The following is a 21,124-nucleotide window of genomic DNA, read 5'->3' on the forward strand; positions in this document are numbered from 1 at the left end:
ATGAGCAACACGACGGGTGCCACATGTGGAGCAGGATCTGTTTACCCTACCGGATTAACTGAGATCACCCCCAGTTTTTGGTGGGGTTCGTGTTACTCAGTCTTTGGTTTTCTATGTTGTGTTTTGTGTACTGTTGTCTGTTTGTCTTTTTCTTTTTAGCAATGGCGTTGTCAGCTTATTTTCGACTTATGAGTTTGAATGTCCCTTTGGTATCCTTCGCCTCTCTTTTGCAAATAACTTGGTCCCTGTATCGGAAGAAATTCTCATTCATTTCATATCTCATTGTCAAAAAGTTCCGAAACTACATTATTCCACCATTAAAATTTGTTTTTGGTGCCATACGATATAATTATTTGAAGGCAGATTGTAACAATCCTTTAAAAATGTTTTCATGACAAACCATGTCCTAGGCTTAAATTGATTTTTAATTCTGTAAAACGATCTCACAAATCGAACATCAAGTGAATAAGGCTACCTATTACTTTTGATATTCTTGAAGAGAATATTAAGATTTTCAAAACGGACTTTTTCAGAGTTACTTGTTGTTATGTTAGAAACAGCAAGTGTGATTTCTTTCGTTTGGTTTCGGCAATGAGGCGACATAACTGTTGTTAAATCAAAACAATTTGAACCTGCTTTTAATTCTAGTGTAAAAAGTAAAATAACAAAAATATTGTACTCCAAGGAATTTTCAAAACGGAAAGTCCCGTATCAAATGGGAAAAAAGCTTAAACACATCAAACGAATGGAAAACAAAAGTCATATTCCTGACTTGGTACAGGCATTTCCTTATGTGGAAAATGTTGGATTAAACCTGGTTTTATAGCTAGTTAAACCTCTCACTTGTATGACAATTGCATAGAATTCCATTATATTGACAACAATGTGTGAGCAAAACAAACAGACATAATAGGTAAAAATGTCAAAAATTGGGGCACAGCAGTCAACATTGTGTTATAATCCTAATCCCTATAAAAATAAACAACTACTAGTATGTCAACAAAGAAAAACAAAATGGCATATATAGACACTCTAAAGACAAAGCACATAAGCAAAATTGAAAGACAAGGATACAAAAATGACCATAGCACAATAACACAATGGCGGGATGTATAAATACTGAGCCAAGCCAAAAGGATATTACCAAATCACACATTTTATTCACTGACAAAATAAACTTGAAAAAGCCAAACTGATTCTTTTCGTAAAGGTGTAATAACAGTTAAGCTAAATTAAATTAAAGTCTGATCTGTCCTCATCTTGTCTTAAAAAAGATATTTAAAGATTAGGAAAAAGCTTACATCACCTTATCAATACACGAACCATATTGTGCAGCAATTGGCAATGTTGGCATAAAAAGAGATTAGATAGAAAAAAAAGATAGAATAGATACAATGAAGAAATAATGCAAAGTTTTATTGATATTAGCGATTTATAATATACCCATTTATAATTCCTTCCTTTCAGGTGTGTAAAGGTGTGTAGCATTTTTGCCGTACGTAATTAAAGTACAACTGTGCAAATTTCGACGTCCCAAAATATTCCCATATCAACACATTTCTTTAAGCGAGGTTTATTTTATCGGTAATTTTCATTATCTAATATTTTAAAAATGCTAAACATTTCAAACCATTCAATTGAGTTAATACAGTTAAAATGTGTAGGTGACCAAAGGAATGACACGAAATGGATAGTTTTAATTTAACGCGCTTATATTGATACTTAGATATAGAAAGATGTGGTATGAGTGCCAATGAGACAACTCTCCATCCAAGTTACAATTTATAAAAGTAAACCATTATAGGTCAAGGTACGGCCTTCAACACGGAGCATTGGCTCACACCGAACAGGAAGCTATAAAGGGTCCCAAAAAATTACTAGTGTAAATCCATTCAAACGGGAAAACCAACGGTCTAATCTATATAAAAACGAGAAACGAGAAACACGTATGAACTACATAAACAGACGACAACTACTGTAATCAGATTCCTGACTTAGGAAGGTGCAAACATTTGCAGCGGGATTAAACGTTTTAATGGTACTAAACCTTCTCCCTTTTCTGAAACAATAGTATAACATCACAACATAGAAAAACACACTACAAAATATCAATTGTAAGGCTTAACTCAATCAAAAAACGTAAATTAACACACAATGAACGAATAAAATTGACCTGTGACACCTGAATGCAAATACACAATTAATAAAAAATTACAAGGTATAAATAATTAAAGTCAAAAGTAAATAAGCAGGTTTAAACAAAGTTAAAGTATGATATCAATGTGAAATGTCAAACAATTTTAGAAAATCATCACTTTTGAAGAAACCTGCGTCATATTATACACAGGTAAATGAAAATAATTTTGTTGTTAAGAGCCAATCTGCCAGAAAACCATGCAAAACCGTCTGAATGTCACTTTTTCCAAATGAGTTCATATTTGGCATATTGGTGCACCTTAGTAGTGTAAATAACCACACAAATTTTTTGGGGAAAATATTAAACCGATCTGTATATGTTTTGAGCGCCATGTTTTAACAGATGAAATTGCTCGAAAACAGCAAAAATAAGCCTTTTTTGGCATATTTCGCTGGTTTAAATAAAAAAATATGGTAACATTTATAATTTTTTGATAGTTGTTCCTAGTAATACATCACTTTAAGTGTAAGAATGCATAGAATTAACAATGCTGTCTGTTAAGTGTATGTATAATCTAACTGTTTCAATATGTCTTATTTAGCTACATGTCCAAAATGGCTGATTTTGGTCATCTTTCAGAGCCAAAATACTCCAAGACCCGTTTATTATTGTAAAACAACATATCTACTTGCAAAGTATAACTATATATACCCAATCAAAAAAAATATCAAGCTCGGCAAATAATGTTGGTGTCTGGTATATGCCACAAACAAATGGGGTAACCTGCATATTCAAATTTTCCCAATTTTGCCGTCTTATTTGTAACTACTGACATATGATAGGATCTGGACTAATAAATAAGTATAACAACAAATGGAAAAGAATAATTAATGTTTCATTTAATACATTAAGAAAATAATCATACATAAATACAAATTATTTATTATAAATCTAGAGGCTCCCAGGAGCCGAAATAGATCGTATTGACAAATTGTGCACCTAAAACGATAAAAAACACATATTTCAAACGCAATCAATTTAAATTAGAAGTTAAACAATTCAGAATAAGTTCAGACTGTAAAAAAAAAGTTTCTTCTGACCACTTTTGCAATTTATTCTTATAATTTATTGATATAGTTGTCGGATAGTAGCAGAAAACTGTGAAAATTTGTAAATTAACACATTTCAGGGACAATAGCTCATAGATGTTATGTCCAATTTTTCAGAAAAATTTTGGGTATTTAGATCTTGTCATGTTGATAGTTTTTATCAATATATATATATATATATATATATATATATATTTAAAAGTTTTTAAATTTTGTATACATATATATATGTATGACATCTTCTAAAGTTATTAAGATTAAAAGTGAAAACTGTAAACAGATGATTTTAACAGACACTTAGTCAATAGTGATGGACATTTTGTTATGACCCTTTGAGCCTAGTATGCTAACAAGGCAAGATTTGCCAGGTACCTATATCTATGTTGCTGCAATGTGGTCAATACAAACATGAAAATCATAAATGCTTCTAAAATGAAAGAACCTTAGTGAGCGCGCTCACATACCCCACGTCCCCACATTGTCATTGGAGAAATATAATAAGTGTAAGAAAAAAAAATTGTATCAGAAAAAATAAATTGAATCATAATTTCCTGTCAATATGCACATCGACGTAGTATGTCCTTATTATCTACACAGTTTCATGAAATTCTGTTGTGTGGTTTGAGAGGAGTTGCGATGACAAAAGGTTGCAGTAGTATATTGGGCAAATAAGTTCAAAGGGGCGTAATTCCTGGAAAAAAAATTGAATCGTAATTTCCTGTCGATATGCACATCTACGTAGTATGTCCTTATTATCTGAAAAGGTTTCATGAAATTCTGTTGTGTGGTTTGAGAGGAGTTGCGATGACAAAAGGTTGCAGTAGTATATTTGGCAAATAAGTTCAAAGGGGCGTAACTCCTGGAAAAAAAATTGAATCGTAATTTCCTGTCGATATGCACATCTACGTAGTATGTCCTTATTATCTGAAAAGGTTTCATGAAATTCTGTTGTGTGGTTTGAGAGGAGTTGCGATGACAAACTGTTGCAGTTGTACATTAAAGTAAATAAATTCAAAGGGGCGTAACTCCTAGAAAAAGAATTGAATCGTAATTTCCTGTCTATATGCACAACTACATAGTATGTACTTATTATCTAAAAAGGTTTCGTGAAATTCTGTTGTGTGGTTTGAGAGGAGTTGCGATGACAAGAAACAGGACTGACGGACTGACAGACAGACAGACGGACGGGTCAAAAACATTATACCCTCCGCAACTCGTTGCGTGGGGTATTAAAAATCCCATAACTAGACGAAAAACAAATTACTTAGTCTATATATACCAGTGCAAAATGTATAAAGAATTTTGAATGAAATTGGATAGTTGTTAAGATTACTGTACCTATAATGCTCTACATCACATCCTCGGAGATAACAGAATTAAAATAAGTCATATGAATCTTCAAATTTCAATAAAGTTGAATGTGCTTTTTTATACTTGAACGGCTATAGGTTTTACTATAAAACAAGTGTACATTAACTTTCTTGTAAAAGAAAAACCATAACATTAAAATCTCCATAAATGATGAACTGTTATTTTTTGAGACATCATCCCATGGAAGATTTAACTGATGTTTTAAAGTTGGAAAGTTTCTGTTGCTTGTTTGGTTGGTTGAAATTTTTTCTGTTAGAAGCATTATCAGTCTCTCAATCTGATGTTGACTGCTGTGAAAGTTCAGTTGTTGTTGACACTGACAGAAAGGTTAGCTGCGAGTCTAGATCTGAAAACCAGAAAACATACATATATAAATCTGGCTGTTAGTTTTCATATTTTTTCATTTTCTTATTTTGGGGCCTTTTATGGCTGAATATATATGCAGTATAGGTCTTGCTCATTGTTGAAGGCCATATGGCGTATGAAGACCTATAGCTTTACTTCTATGTCATTTGTTCTCATTGGCAATCATACCACATTTTTTTTTAATTTCATATATACCACTGACAGGAAATAAAATTGACAACTTTTACTGTAAGTGGATGCAGTTACAAAATTCTCCCAACTAAAGCCAAATCATTTTTGCAGAATAGTTATTATCCACTCCTTTTAAGCATGTCCAAATAGCCCTTAACATCTTTACAACAATATAAATTGCCTCCATTTGGTTTGGCATGTCAAATTACCTCTCAATAACTTTACATTGAAAACAGACAATGGTGATAATTTGACCGCTTTTAGTGACAATCTTTGAAATGGTGGCCATCTTTATATCTGTTCTCTGTGTCAAAGTACAGCTAAATATCAATATTCTTTAAAATCAAACTCAACAAAATTGAAAATTTTACCCTTTATTTGCTGTGTCCATCTTTAAAAAAAAATTTCCTTGTTTTGTTGGCATGTCAAAAGTGCTAAAATTCCTTAATGTCAATTTTCATATAAGGCCATCTTGAAAATGTTTGCCATTTTGGAAGAAAAAACAACCTTACTTTGTTTAGAAAGTCAAACTACCACGACTATCCCTAATTAACAATTTTCATTAAATTAACCAGTGTTGAAATTTGTGCCATCCTTGGTGGCCATCTTGAAAATGTTTGACATCAGATAATATCCACATATTGTGCTTTTCTTTTCACTAAAGTTTCATTTAAAAAGATAACACCAGTTATCATGGTTATCTCAGAAAAGGACAAATTTTGTGGAAGATGAAGAAAAAATGCAAGTTTGGACAGAACATTCAAGCTATAACAGCTCTAAATTTGTAATGGGATTAAATATTTGACAAAGAATAGGTTTCTAACACAGAATAAATATGGTATAAAGATAAAGTTTAATAGATTCAGCATATCAGAGAACCCCAAGATCAAATTAAGATTTAAAATTTAGTTTAATTTTGGACCCTTTGGACCTCAATGTAAACCAATTTCATAATAGGGCCCAAAAACTAAATACAGGTTATATTCATGCTGAATCAGCATCTTTAAAATTATTGTTGAAATCAAACACAGTTAAATTATGGACCCCATTTGAACCAACTTGAAAACTGGGACCAAAATCATAAATCTAAGTACATATTTATATTCAGGATATTTGATTATTTCTATTTATCATTCAAAGAACCCTAATTCATTGAAATTAGAGTTCAAGTTTTGTTAAAATTAAACTAAGTTAAAATTTGGACCCTATGGACTTTAAAATGTGGACAAATTTGAAAACCGGACCAAAATTAACAAGAGTGCACACGCTGAAATGTCTCGCCTTCTTTACTAATCATTGATATTATGTTGATAGTCCTAAATATAAAGCTTTATTACAACTGTCACATAAACTTAACATTAACCAAGTAAACTAAACATTGACCATTGAACCATGAAAATGAGGTCAAGGTCAGATGAACCATGCTAGGTAGGCATGTACAGCTAACAATTCTTCCATACAACAAATATAGTTGACCTATTGCTTATAGTTTAAGAAAAACAGACCAAAACACAAAAACTTAACACTGAGCAATGAACCTTGAAAATGAGGTCAAGGTCAAATAAAACCTGCGTGACTGACATATAGATCATAAAATATTTCCATACACCAAATATAGTATACCTATTGCATACAGTATAAGAAAAACAGACCAAAACACAAAAACTTAACTATAACCACTGAACCATGAAAATGAGGTCAAGGTCAGATGACACCTGCCAGTTGGACATGTACACCTTACAGTCCTTCCATACACCGAATATACTAGACCTATTGCTTATAGTATCTGAGATATGGACTTGACCACCAAAACTTAACCTTGTTCACTGATCCATGAAATGAGGTCGAGGTCAAGTGAAAACTGTCTGACGGGCATGAGAACCTTGCAAGGTACGCACATATTAAATATAGTTATCCTGTTACTTATAATAAGAGAGAATTTAACATTACTAAAAATCTTAACTTTTTTTTCGAGTAGTCACTGAACCATAAAAATGAGGTCAAGGACATTGGACATGTGACTGATGGAAACTTCGTAACATGAGTCATCCATATACAAAGTATGAAGCATCCAGGTCTTCTACCTTCTAAAATATAAAGCTTTTAAGAAGTTAGCTAACGCCGCCGCCGCCGCCGGATCACTATCCCTATGTCGAGCTTTCTGCGACAAAAGTCGCAGGCTCGACAAAAATCTAAATATAAAACATTTGCATTTTGTATATCAAAAGAACCTCATGAATTCAAGTTGTGTAGAAATAAGAAAAAAAATTTTGGACCATTTTGAAATCAATGTGAACCAATTTAAAATGGGGCCCAATTGCAACATCTTAAATTATTTAAATACATTGTTAGATTTAGCATATTAAGAACCCAAATAATGTATTTATTTTAATTTGTTCTTGTCCTAAACATGCATGAACTATTTGCCATTGGACATTAGCATTACCAACAACCAATCAATTAATCGAACAGGTGAAATATCTTCAAAAGTACCAATAAAAATCTCCCCCTTTTATATTTGAAAAAGTAAAATCACAAAAATACTGAACTCCGAGGAAAATTCAAAAAGGAAAGTCCCCAATCAAATGGCAAAATCAAAAGTTCAAACACATCAAACGAATGGATAACAACTGTCATATTCCTGACTTGGTACAGGCATTTTCTTATGAAGAAAATGGTGGATTGAACCTGGTTTTATAGCTAGATAATAAACTTCTCACTTGTATGACAGTCGCATCAAATTCCATTATATTGACAACGATGCATGAACAAAACAAACAGACACAATAGGTAAAATTGTCAAAAATAGGGGTACAGCAGTCAACATTGTGTTATCATCTTAATCACTATAAAAACAAACAAATGTAATGAAGAAGCACAAAAAGGCATACATCAAATTTAACATCCTCATTTTGCTTATATTATTCAATTTTATATATCTATGTAAAATCCACCCATAAAGGATGGAAGGTTTTAAGTACTGGCGTAAAATCGCGCGTTTGAAATTGTACAGGTAGACATAAAATAATTTTGTCGTTCAAAGTATGACGTGATACATAAATACAGAGTCACGTAAAATGGATATCACAATAAAACAGACTTAACAGTAAAAGTAATACGTATTAATAAATAAAATAATTGAAATGGAATGTATGAACAGTTCATTAGTCATTGTTAGTTATTAAATGGAAACTATAGGAGCCGCCCAATATAGTACTACAAATTAAAATTAGCAAAGTGATTTTTCAATGGGAAAACCAAGTTAACAAAGACCTGTTTAATAAAACTGATGTACAAATGTATAACATGTAATTGTATAATTATGTTATTATATAAGTGATTACATATACTTTGTATGATTACCATGTTATACAAACAGTTAAATTAATATATAAGTTAATAATAACTTACCAATATCTTCTTCTATACATGTATTTAGTTTGACCAGCTGGCTAATGTCACTTTTACAATAATTCATCTTAATTGAGCATTGCTTGCATATATATATAGCCCTACAAATAAAAAGTGTTAAACTATAAAATAATTCTTCAATTTTGTTTTACATGAAATAAAATATATCAGACAGGAAATGTAGGGTAGTGTAGCATCACCATGATCACTGTGCATGTAGTTTAAATATATGTTTTTTTTCTTTTAAAAAGGGCTCTATAAGTAATCTACATACATGTACATGTAGGGTCCTAAAATTGAACCTTACAAAAGTTTGCAATGCTTTTGATTTTTTTAGTCTCCATGGCCTATTAGTTCATTAAAAAAATATTATTCTCTGGAAAAAGTTGTCTAGTGTTACATGTACAGTTTGTTGTATGTAAAACATGTATTTGTAGGAGGCTTTTCCACGAGATAAAAGTTTTTTTAGTAGACAAAGAGCTGAACAACTTCCAGTAAGAACTGAAAATATAACTTAGGGGAAGAGAATAAAAACCTGACTTGCTAAATGTTGAATATGTTGAAATAGATTTTAATTACTATCATGATTCTGGTCTATAAATTGATTTTTTAAAGCAGAAAATAAATATATAATGTACCCTGGTTAATAGCTTGAAAATTAAAATTCTGTCCTAAGCTGACAAGGACATAAATATTTTGACCATTCTAACCCTCCCCCTTGCTTTTTTAATCAAATGGTCCCAAGACAGAACAATGTATATACGGATATATATTATTTGCTTGCACTTTGCCATAGGAAATAAATAAGATGTCTTAGAAACAGGTCAGGTGTAAAAGAATATTCACATGCCCCTTCAACACCCACCCCCCCTTTTTTTAATCTAGCTAATGTATCAATTGTTGGTCCCCTAATTTCAGATTGACTATATGGAACAAATGAAAATTGATTGTAAGATTTGTACCTGTTCCTACTGGAATAACTCGTCCTGTATACAGCCTGTTTTGAAAGGGTGAAGATCCTTGGTCAGCTTTGGCTTTGCTGGAAGAGGGTTGGACGAGATGTTGACATCTTGCTTGACTATCATGTCAATGAATTCCATAAAAGTCCCTGTACTTCGAGCATATTCAAAGACAAGATGATGTAACAACCATGGGAAAATAAACCACTCCTTGTCTTATATAAAATAAGGAGTCCTGTTGGAAATTCTACACCATAGTTTTCAGTATTATTCAGACTTCCTAAATGTAGATGAATGGTAGTCTGTATCTGTATGAATATGTTTGGTTACCAATGCTGGTTTCAATACCACGGTAGAGAGAGTGTCGTTGATTTATTGATGGTGCGCCAGACACTCTCAATCTCAATTTTGGTGCGAGCAAGTTGGTTCCACTGGCTCACTTTTTTTTTTACGAAGAATGATTTAGAATACTTTTGTTTTGCTCGTTGAAATCTAAAAACACTTTTTGCTGTTCATGGACTTATTTTTCCAATCAATATTTATCATGTTTATTCACTAAATTATTGTCATGATTGTCAAATTTCTTGGCAGTAATTATTTTTTTGGGAATTGCTATTTTGGTCTTTAGTGCATTCAGATATCTTAAATAGTTTGTAATATGTAGATGTATAAGGCTGGGATAGCCCACATGCTCATCCTAGATTATTAAAGTCACAAACTTCACTGTAAACATTTGTCTGCCAAACCATCACTTGGAGCTGACATGTTTGAGATCTTACCCAAGGGAGATAAGTCAATGGAAGAGCATAAAAGATGAACTCCCTGGTTTCAGACAATTTATTGATTTTTGGACTTGCAGTACAAATACGTCTTATTTCATTTTTCAGACAAATTGATTTTACTTGTTCGAATGATTTTATGAGCCATTCTGAATATTGCATGGTTTTCTGGCGGATTGGCTCTTAAGTATACTTCTTCTTCTGTGTGTATAAAATCTTTCCTTTAGGAATACCAAGAAATTTCTTTAATATCAATGAAACTAATCTAACACTTGGTACATATGGGATGAATATCAACAATAAAACTATACAATTAGTGCTAGATAAAACTTCCTGTACAGGTCAAAGAACAGCATCTAAGGAAAAATGAAATAATTTTGATGTTCATAGTACGAAGAAGTGAAAATTTGTAGTTATACCAAATAATCAAAGCTGGTATATAGACAAGATCCATGTTAACATTAAATAACAAAAAAGCATTTCAAATAGTATCAACAGGTCAAATTAAAAAGAAAGTACGATTTGAGAGTACTCGCAGTTACTGACAGCTAGTTAAAAACCAAAACAATTAATAATTAAAAATCATGCATCAGAGACTAAAATCACCCAAACAGAAAAATAAATGAACAAATTGCTTTCAAATCGTATTCAAATCTCTTTCAAATCGTAATTCTGCAATTTGTTAGTACCATTTGCTTGCGATTCATTAAAGAAATTATAAACAAATCAGAATTCGCCAAATTCCCAAAACTGAATTCTTTGTGATTTCTTTCAAATGTATGATTTGTTAGCAATTTGTTTCTGTTTTTGTGTGATTTCTTTATGATTTGTTTACTTAGAATATCGTATGAAATGATTTCAAAAAGATTTGTTAACTTAATCCGCTAAAATTGTGTGATTTCGTTATGATTTGTTTACTTGGAATATCATAGGAAATGATTTGAAAATGATTTGTTAACTTTGTTAGCTATCATGGTGTGATTCATTGATGATTTGCTACAATGAAAACAATGTTATTGCATTCAGATTTTCTGGGTTTGTCTTTATCTCTGACTTCCGGTTGAGGTCAAATTCAAATTTCAAATACTGTTCTACATTAACTGAACAAAGAAGGTTGCAAGATGAAGAGTAAGATATACTATCAATGATGACAGTGGTAAGTATCTTAGTCATTAACTTATTGTTTCAGGAATTCAATTGTAAGTCAACTATTCAAACATATGTCAAAGGTGTTAAACTTTTATATTCGGAAACTGTACATTTCAATATCTCGTTTATATGCATGTACTGTCTGGATAAATTTTTTTTTTTAAATGTGTAAAAGACATGTAAACAGAACGAGACGAGCAATTAAAATGTAGCTTCCCGAGTCAGCAGTCAGCAGACAATATGCACTGGCAAGTTTTATGTTTAAATTTTTCATGATGTTGACTGGTCAGGTATAGAGCTGTAGCAGATTTGGACCCAGACTAAGACCCATCGCCTACTAGTATTCGACATCCTTCTAGTAAACGTGGTTGCCCATGTTGTCAAATCTTGTTAGATTCAAATTCTGGAGAAGTGAGAGAAACTTTTCACAGAGGGAACAATTGCTTCCTCATGAAAACCCGAAATAATAATCCCTTAACAATCAGAGGAGTAGCTAAGGTAAAATAAAGACAAGGGCACTTCCAAGTTTGGGGATCTCAGGGGCAGAACAGATTTTTGATCCAGATGTAAATGATTTAATCTGTGAATCGATGATGATGTCAATTAATTGACGATTTGCTTGTGATTTGCTTAATGTTGGAATATGATTTACTTCTGATTTGTTAAAGATTTGATAACGATTTGTTTATAATTTCTTCATAATTTGAAAACAATTTGTTTGCGATTTGCTTGAGGTAGGAATATGATTTATTTCTGATTTGTTAAAGATTTGATAACGATTTGTTTATAATTTCTTTACAATTTGAAACAAATCTGTTTGTGATTTGCTTAAAGTAGGAAAGCAATATCCTCTGATTTGTTAATGATTTCAATACAATTTCTTGACAATTTGTTTATGATTTGCTTATGAATTGGAAGCAATTTGTTTGTGATTTGTTGTTGTGATTTGTTAGCTCATTTGCATGTGAAATTTTATCACTTTCAAATCATAAAGAAATCATATGATTTGGTTATCATTTGTTACCATGATTTGTTCCTCACTTTTTTTTGTTTGGGCAACTAAAATACATCCCAGGGATTTAGTATTTTAACGTCATGGACAGTCAAAGAAGACATGACTTGTGCAATGCCAAAAATAAATGTCGACAGGTAGTAGGATAGTTAGGAGTGACTTCTTTATAGATAAAAATGAACGTGTGTGTGTCTCTATACATCCCGTTTGAAAAGAAAATACAAATTTAGTTATGTTTTTTAAAATTTGCTAATGACAAAATCGATAGTAGTGCCAATGTAAACTATATTCAGAGATCTAATTACAACATTGGTACGATAACCTTTACTAATAAGTTTGTTTAAAGGTTCGATGAGTTTACACGGATCACATAATGATTTCCGCGCTTTAAGTACAATATTACCATACAATTTAGGATGACTACCTGTTACAGAAATTTAATTTAATTCAGCGGAAAATAAAGTTTTAATGGAATCTTAATTTATTAAATTTAATTTCTATCTAATTCGTTTCTATGAATGTTGCATTGTTGTTTGTTTTTGTTGCACTTCTGTGTTCTGTTAATTCGTTGTTTTCCTCTTATAGTTGATGTGTTTCCCTCGGTTTTAGTTTGTAACCCGGATTCGTTTTCTCTCAATCGATTTATGACTTTTGAACAGCGGTATACTACTGTTGCCTTTATTAGACAGTGGACAGCTGACAAAAGACAATACTTTATAAATTTCAGTAGATGGAATGGCGTTTTGCAAATATAAACTACCTATAAATAATGAGGTACTGAATTTGTCTCATTATTAATCATACCACATTTCTTTATAATCATATTGATATATATACATATATGTTTTATAAGACTAAGGAAATGTGGTTGAATTGCCCATGAAACAACTATCCACCAAAGACCAGCGGACGAGGATGTTAACAACTATAAGCCGCTGTATAACCTTCCACAATGAGTAAGGGTCCTGACATTTAACTCTTTTTTTTACAAAAATGTACCATATAGCAGATGTCATTATACACAATAAGGGGCATCTACGTTGGTATATAAAGTATTTGTAATTGTACAGTCAAGATTTGATGAACAATTGTGTCCATGTAAGTGACGTAAACGATTTGGGTTTTCCAATTCTTTTCAACAAATACAATACATAGCATAAAATTTCCACAAGAGGGATTTAATGATTTCATCGGAAAATATACGTCCAATAGATTTTCTTATATGATTATATGTATATTGTTATATTGTTATAGACTATAAAAGTAAATCCATGAACGTTTAAATGTCCACTTTGGAATCGGTATTATTAATTGTACACTTACACATGCAGTATATTATTTTTCAATGGCTACCAAAATACTTTTGCTGTTTATAAGCTTAACCTCAAATATAACACGCATAAATGGATCAAATAGATATAGTCCCTGGAGTCCTGATGGAACAAAAGACCTGTGGTGTCCTGATAGCTCAAACTGTTTTTCCGAACCATCGACAATAGAGATCGACCACTGTTGTGCATGTGATGCTTTGCCTGAATGGGAGATGCTAAATCACTCTCCACAGTATCTTACCGTTGAAATCACTAATGTGCAAGGTTCCAGTCGACTTTTACAAAATACTGTTCCGACAAATAATCGTATACATTTTATTCATACAAATGGAATTCTATCAATGTTCCCGGAAAATTTGTGTAGTTTTAGTATAGTATATTTAGACGTGTCTTGGAATAAATTCAGTTCCGTGGGAAATATCTCATGCCTCACAGAACTGGATACGTTGATTATGAAAAGCAATAAAGTAACATACATTTCCAACCAAACATTTGTTGGATTAACAAAATTAAGAGTAGTGGATTTTTCCTACAACTTAATATCTAAAATGGACTACAATATTTTCGGAAGTATCCATATTCTTACATTTAATTTTGAAGGTAACTACTTAAAAAAGTTAGATGTCTCAAACGTTCTTATTATGAATAAAACCATCTGTGGTGGTAGTTATGCTAATAATAAAACCCCTATTGAGATGACAAATATAGGGCAGTCATTTCTTGGGGAAACCACTGGTTCTATATGCGGCGATTCTGATTTCTCAAATGTGTCTATTAACCAACACCCATTATTTACAATTTCTGAAAAGATAGACCAGAGGACAATCTATAAATATGCCATGTGTGGAAAGGGTAAATACAGTGGTTTAGCATACGACTGTGATTGTCAGGTCGGAGAGTTTTTTCATTTACAATTCTACGAATTTAGCCGTGTATATTCAAAGGAATACAGTGAAAGCTACTGCCGAAGTCCAAGTATCCTGGCAAATATCCGTATTGAAGATCTATATTTTAATTTAACACTACGTGATTTTATGACGTGTGACATAACTGATTCATGTCCAACCATTGGGGACTGTAAATGCAAATGTACAGCACAACCAAATCAGTTTGCTATCATCGTAGACTGTTCCAATCAATCATGTACTGATTTTCCAGCTACAGTACCGACGGTTTTAAATGATTCGTCAGTGCATACTAATGCATTTTCGTCTATTCCTGATGTGATCCTAAAACATGACATTATATTAGATATGGGTTTCAACCAAATTTCAAATGTACATCCCAGACATGCTTATTTTTCTCGAGTAAGGACTTTAGATTTAAGTCACAATCCCATTAAAACAATTAGTAATGATATTTCGAATCTAAAAACTGCAACTGATATTATCCTGCTGCAACATCAACTAAGTGACTTACCGCGAAATATAAAAAATCTAGAACCAAACATTTTTCATTTCGGAAAAAATGGCATACGATGCAGTTGTGATAACCGTTGGGTTGGTGAATGGAGATTTTACAAAGAGGCTATAAAACAGTATCCATATGCTCTGTTATGCGCGAACTACAAAAATAAAACGTTTGAAGACATGCTAAACGAGTTTTCTGAATGTAATGAAACAGAGACAAATTATTGGACGCTGTCCTTTATAATTCCGGCATTTTTGCTTCTTACATTTTTTTGGATGATTCAATGTTTACACTTTGAGTTTATGATTTTAAAAAAGAGAATATTTTCTTCCGAAAAAAACCAAAACACATGGAAAACTGATGTCTATATATCGTTTGACGATGATAGCATAGAAATACGTTATTTTGTACTCCTAATGTTGGAACAGTTCTTTAAAAGAAAGAAAATGACGACCTATATACCATGTCGAGATGCATGGCTTACATGCACAGAGGAAGAGAATGTTAAATGTAATATGAACATGTGTAAATATTGTCTCGTTATTCAGTCCAGCGGAATGTACGATTCTGACAAAACTGGTGCTGTAACAAGGCGCATGGAATATAAATTAGCTTGGGATTCGTTCATACAAAACAAAATTAAGAAAATTCTTATTTTAAACTTCGATAGAAAAACACCACAACAATTCCAATCTTCTAGATCACGCGCTTTATTTAGGTTTGGACTGGGGTTTGTCGTTCCGAATAGAACGAATTCTTTGTATGATAAAATAGTACTTACGTTTGATGAACCTTTAATAGTTAATTCAAAGTATAAAGTACAGCGCTCGAAACAAATTAAAAATAACCTTTGGAAAAATAAAACACAAACAGACGTAATTACATAAAGTGTATCTCTGTTCAAAGTTTGGACATAGTTATTGATTCCTCGAGTTTTGTTTTAAAAGAAAATAATTGTTCGTGTATTGAATCATGTATGTGTGCAATACTAACATACAAAAAGATTTTTTTCATTTGCATAATAGTATAAATAAAATATATATTTTTTATTGTTATATGCCTAAATAAAATGAAAATATGTTTCAGCATTTCATAAATTGTTGTTGTTGTTATGTATTAACATTTATTGTAACATTTCTAGTCGTGATACTACTTAAAATACACAACAAAAACACGTGCCTAGAGGGCCAACTTATCTTCAACATGAATTTAAATAGTGTAACAAGGTCACGGATAGGTAAACATACAGACAAGGCTATGTATAATATCGTTAAATATAGTTGTAATTCGTATACCGAATTCAAAGCATATTTTAATTGTAGTATTTTGTTATTGTTTATGTTGAAAAGAAAACAAATCATACTTCGATGTAGAAGTATTGTAATGTATATATTTCACACTGTAGTATTTTTATTTAACATGTTTGAAAATTGAATTAGATAACACAATATGGTTCAGAAAAATTTAATAAATGTATGTAGTCTCAATGTAAATGGTATAAACAATAGAAATAAAAGAGAGAGGGTTATTGAATGGTTAAAAGCTCATAAATGTGACATTGCTTTTTTGCAAGAAACGCATTTTGACGAAAATGTTAGTAAAGAAATGTCGAAACATAAAGATTTTAATATTTTCTACAGTCATGGCACGACAGCAAGTAGGGGGGTCGCTATTGTAATTAGGAGTAGTTTAAACGTTACTGTTATTAATGAAAATCGAGACACTGACGGGAGAGAAATTCTGCTCAATATACAAATTGACGACACAATATTCACTTTGGTATGTATATATGCACCAAATTATAAAGCATCTAGAAATACGTTTTTTAAAAAGGTAAGTGATAATATAAAGGAATTTGGTATCGGTATACCGATAGTTGGGGGAGATTTCAATGATACTTTAAATGTTATAGATAGAAAAACAACACGACCAAATAGCCAGATTTCAAAACCAGTAAATAGTTTGAAATTAATGTTAAAATCAAACAAACTAATTGATATTTGGAGATGTTTGAATCAAAGCGTTCAACAATTTACATGGCGAAGGAGGGATAAAACTCAGGCAAGTAGAATAGACATGATATTAATTGGCTCAGATTTCAAGTCATTAGTAGAGAATTGTAAAATTAAACCAGCTGTAATTAATTCTACTGATCATCAAAGCGTTTTCTTAAGTATTAGAACTGGTGTGTCAGAAAGAGGAAAGGGATATTGGAAGATTAACAACTCTATTTTAAAAGAGGAAAAATACAAAGAGCTAATAAGTAATCTTATTCATAAATATACTAATGGAAATAATAATATGGATTGTCAATTATTGTGGGACGTTTTAAAAGTAGAAATAAGGGAGGTAAGCATAGCATATTGTAAAAATAAAGCAAAAGCAAACAGAGAACTAAGTCGGGAACTAGAAAAAAAACTGGAAGAGAGAAATAGGTTAAGAGATGCATTACCTCAGGAGGATGCATATTTAGATGAAGAAATAAAAGATTTAGAATTAAAAATAGGTAAGATATACGAACAGAAAGCTAGAGGTACACAGGTTAGGTCAAGGGAGAAATGGGTTGAATATGGGGAAAAAAACAATGCATATTTTTTAGGTTTAGAAAAACAGAGACAGGTAAAAAAGTCGATAAATAAACTGAGTGACGAGAATGGAAATATAACAACAGATCAGGCCGATTTATTAACAAAAATTAAGCAATATTATGAAAAACTGTACAGTTCAAAATGTCAAAAGAAAGATTTAGTCGAAAATTATATTTGTGAAACTGAATTAGAAATTAATTCAAATAACGTTGACAAATCAGTTTGTGACGGAGAAGTAACAATGGAAGAATGTACTTCAGCTATTAATGCAATGAAATTAAATAAAGCACCAGGGCTAGATGGTCTTACAGTTGAATTTTATCAGATGTTTTGGGAAAAAATAAGATATTTTCTAGTCAAGGTTTTAAACACTGGTAATGAAAAAGGAAGTTTATCGCACTCACAACGTACTAGTATTTTGACATTATTGTTTAAAAAGGGGGATCATTTATTGTTGGATAATTATAGGCCAATTTCTCTACTAAATGTAGATTTAAAACTATTGTCTTTTGTTCTAGCACAACGCTTAAAGAAGATACTACCAAAAATTATTAATGAAGATCAAACAGGGTATATTAAAAACAGATTTATTGGTTTTAATTTGAGACAAATTCAAGATATTATTGACTATGCGGACGCATATTCGATTGAAGGGGCAATAGTTTTTGTAGATTTTACTAAAGCTTTTGATTCCTTGGAATGGGATTTTATGTTAATCACTTTGAAACATTTTGGATTTAATGAATCATTTATAAACTGGGTAAAAACATTATATACTGGGTTACAAACTTGTGTTATTAATAATGGATGGATCTCAGAAATATTTCATAACTCAAGAGGAATAAGGCAGGGGTGTCCCTTATCAGCTCTTCTTTTCGTCTTATCCGTGGAGATCATGGCTTTAAGACTTCGAAAAAACAGAGATATCAAAGGGTTCGTAGTTAAACTAAATAATAAAAATCATAGCATTAAAATTTCTCAATTAGCTGATGATACGACTTTATTTCTCAGTAATAAGAAAGAAATCAAAGCTGCTATGAATGAAATAGAAATTTTTGGATCATTTTCTGGGTTAACTTTGAATAAAAATAAAACAGAGGGTATATGGATAGGAAAACTGAAAAATAGTAAAGATAAGGTAGCCGGGATTAATTGGACAAATAAACCAGTCAAAGCATTAGGAATATATTTTGGTCATAACAGAGAAGAATGTGAAAAATTAAACTGGGAGAATAAAATTGAGAAAATGGATAAATTATTTCATTTATGGGGAAAACGTAATTTAACTTTAATCGGGAAAATTCTTATTATAAAAACATTAGTTTTACCACTTTTCACATTTCTGGCAAATGCCTGTACAGTTCCAGACAAATTTAGAAAAGATGTAGAAAGTAAATGTTATAAATACATCTGGGATGGTAAACCAGATAAGGTTAAAAGAAATACCATGATAAAGTCATACGAAGAAGGGGGGTTACAAATGATCGACATACAAAGTTATTTTATGTCTCTGAAAGCATCTTGGGTAAGTAAACTCATTAGTAATGATATTTCAAACTGGAAGTTGATTCCATTAAAATATCTCAGTGTGGTGGGTATTAATTGGTTGATTTTTAAGATGAATTTTGAAAAGAAGAAAATTCTAGAATATATAAAACACATCCCTGAATTTTATAGAGAAGTATTTAAATGTTGGGTAATATCAGGTGGTGGACAGACAAAAAAACCTACCAACTTCACAGAAATAAGAAAACAGGTAATTTGGGGGAACAAACTGATTAATTTCGAAAATAAAACCATTATTTTTGAAAATTGGATTAAGAGTAACTTGATATTTGTCAATGATATTATAGATGACACTGGTAATATATCTCAACATTTTATTCTGCAAAAATTAGACTGCAAGAATAATTGGATTACAGAAATAAATATTTTAAAAAAAGCCATCCCAAAAGACTGGCTTCAGATGTTAAAGTCTGAAAATTCTATTAAAAGTATTGTAAATATTCCTAGACAGAAACTGATCTAGAAAGGAAATTACATTGAGGCTTCAAGCTTTTCAACAAATATATTATATAAGTCAATTTGTAAAGATAAAATTGAACCATCAATTGGTGTTAGCAAATGGATGCGTATTTTACAAATTAATGAGAACCTTAGTATTAACCAACTATATGTTTTCATGTTTCATTATTTAGAAGAGAATAAGTTAAAAATATATAGATGGAAACTTTTACAATTCATATTACCAACAAAACACTTATTGTTTAAATGGAAACAGAAGAACGACGGTCTATGTAATGTATGTAACGAAGAAGAAAATTATAACCACTTTTTTATTTCTTGTCGATTTTTAGAAAAAATTTGGAAAAGTATTTATGAGTTAATGATAAAATCAAATTTAAATTTTAGAATATCGTTAAAGCAATTAGTCTTCGGATATAAAATTTTTGACAAAAATTATTTTGGTCTGAATTATTTCCTAACAATTTTAGGTTTTTCTATTTATAAATCATATTATGTATCTAATCAGAAATTGACAAATGTAAATGTTTATCAAATTTTTGTTCAAGAATACATTAAAAGATATAACGAAAACAGAACAATGAAATTTAATCCATTACTTAAGTCACTAAAAAGAAGTTTAGACGATTGAATAGAATAAAACATAATGCATTAAAATGTTGTAAAATTGTATTTCAAGAAATTTATACATATTATTATAATATATACATATATACCAGCAGCTGACTACTAACCTGGGTAATCAGTGGAATATAACAGGATACATCAAGAAATGCTTGGTTTCTTGGTGTAACAATGTAACAAGCATATTTGGTGAATAAATATATAATGTCGTTAAAAAAAAAAAAAAAAAAAAAAACATTTATTGTAATCCTGATATAGATTGAAATACAAAAAAGAACGGATAAATTTTACGTTTGACCAAAGAATCAGTGTGCTAGTCCGTCATTAATTTCCTGTTGGTAGAGTATTAACAAAATTGGGTGAGCAACCAAAACAGACATAATTGGTTAATGTGACGGTTAATGTGACAATAATTGAAACCAATCAGCCAAAACTGTGTAAACATACCACCCTTTCAACATACTTAAGAATATGTCAGTTGTTTTCCAGTCGTTCGCTTTTTTGATATAGTCGTGAGTTTGGTTTTGTTAGGTTTTATGGACTTTCTTCTTTTTGGATTTACTATGGAGTTCGCTCTTTTTTTTTAATTCGTATGTTACTGGTAAATACTCGATAGTTGTAAATACTGTATTGTGGAAAGTCTTTATCATGTCTTTGAGTTCGATTAAATGAAAAATCGTGA

General features: G+C 31.2%; 1 long non-coding RNA gene across 1 annotated transcript; it reads right to left on the reverse strand.

Annotated features, from left to right (window-relative positions):
- Positions 1 to 3,539: 3,539 nt before the first annotated feature.
- LOC127733802 (uncharacterized) lies at positions 3,540 to 10,445 on the reverse strand. The gene is made up of 3 exons (XR_007997164.1): positions 9,528 to 10,445; positions 8,566 to 8,666; positions 3,540 to 4,963 (listed from the first exon to the last, which is right to left on the reverse strand). It is a non-coding gene; the product is annotated as an uncharacterized LOC127733802 (long non-coding RNA).
- Between the last annotated feature and the right edge of the window lie 10,679 nt (positions 10,446 to 21,124).

The sequence above is a fragment of the Mytilus californianus genome, unplaced genomic scaffold (assembly GCF_021869535.1).
Source record: "Mytilus californianus isolate M0D057914Y unplaced genomic scaffold, xbMytCali1.0.p SCAF_1, whole genome shotgun sequence".
NCBI lineage: Eukaryota > Metazoa > Mollusca > Bivalvia > Mytilida > Mytilidae > Mytilus > Mytilus californianus.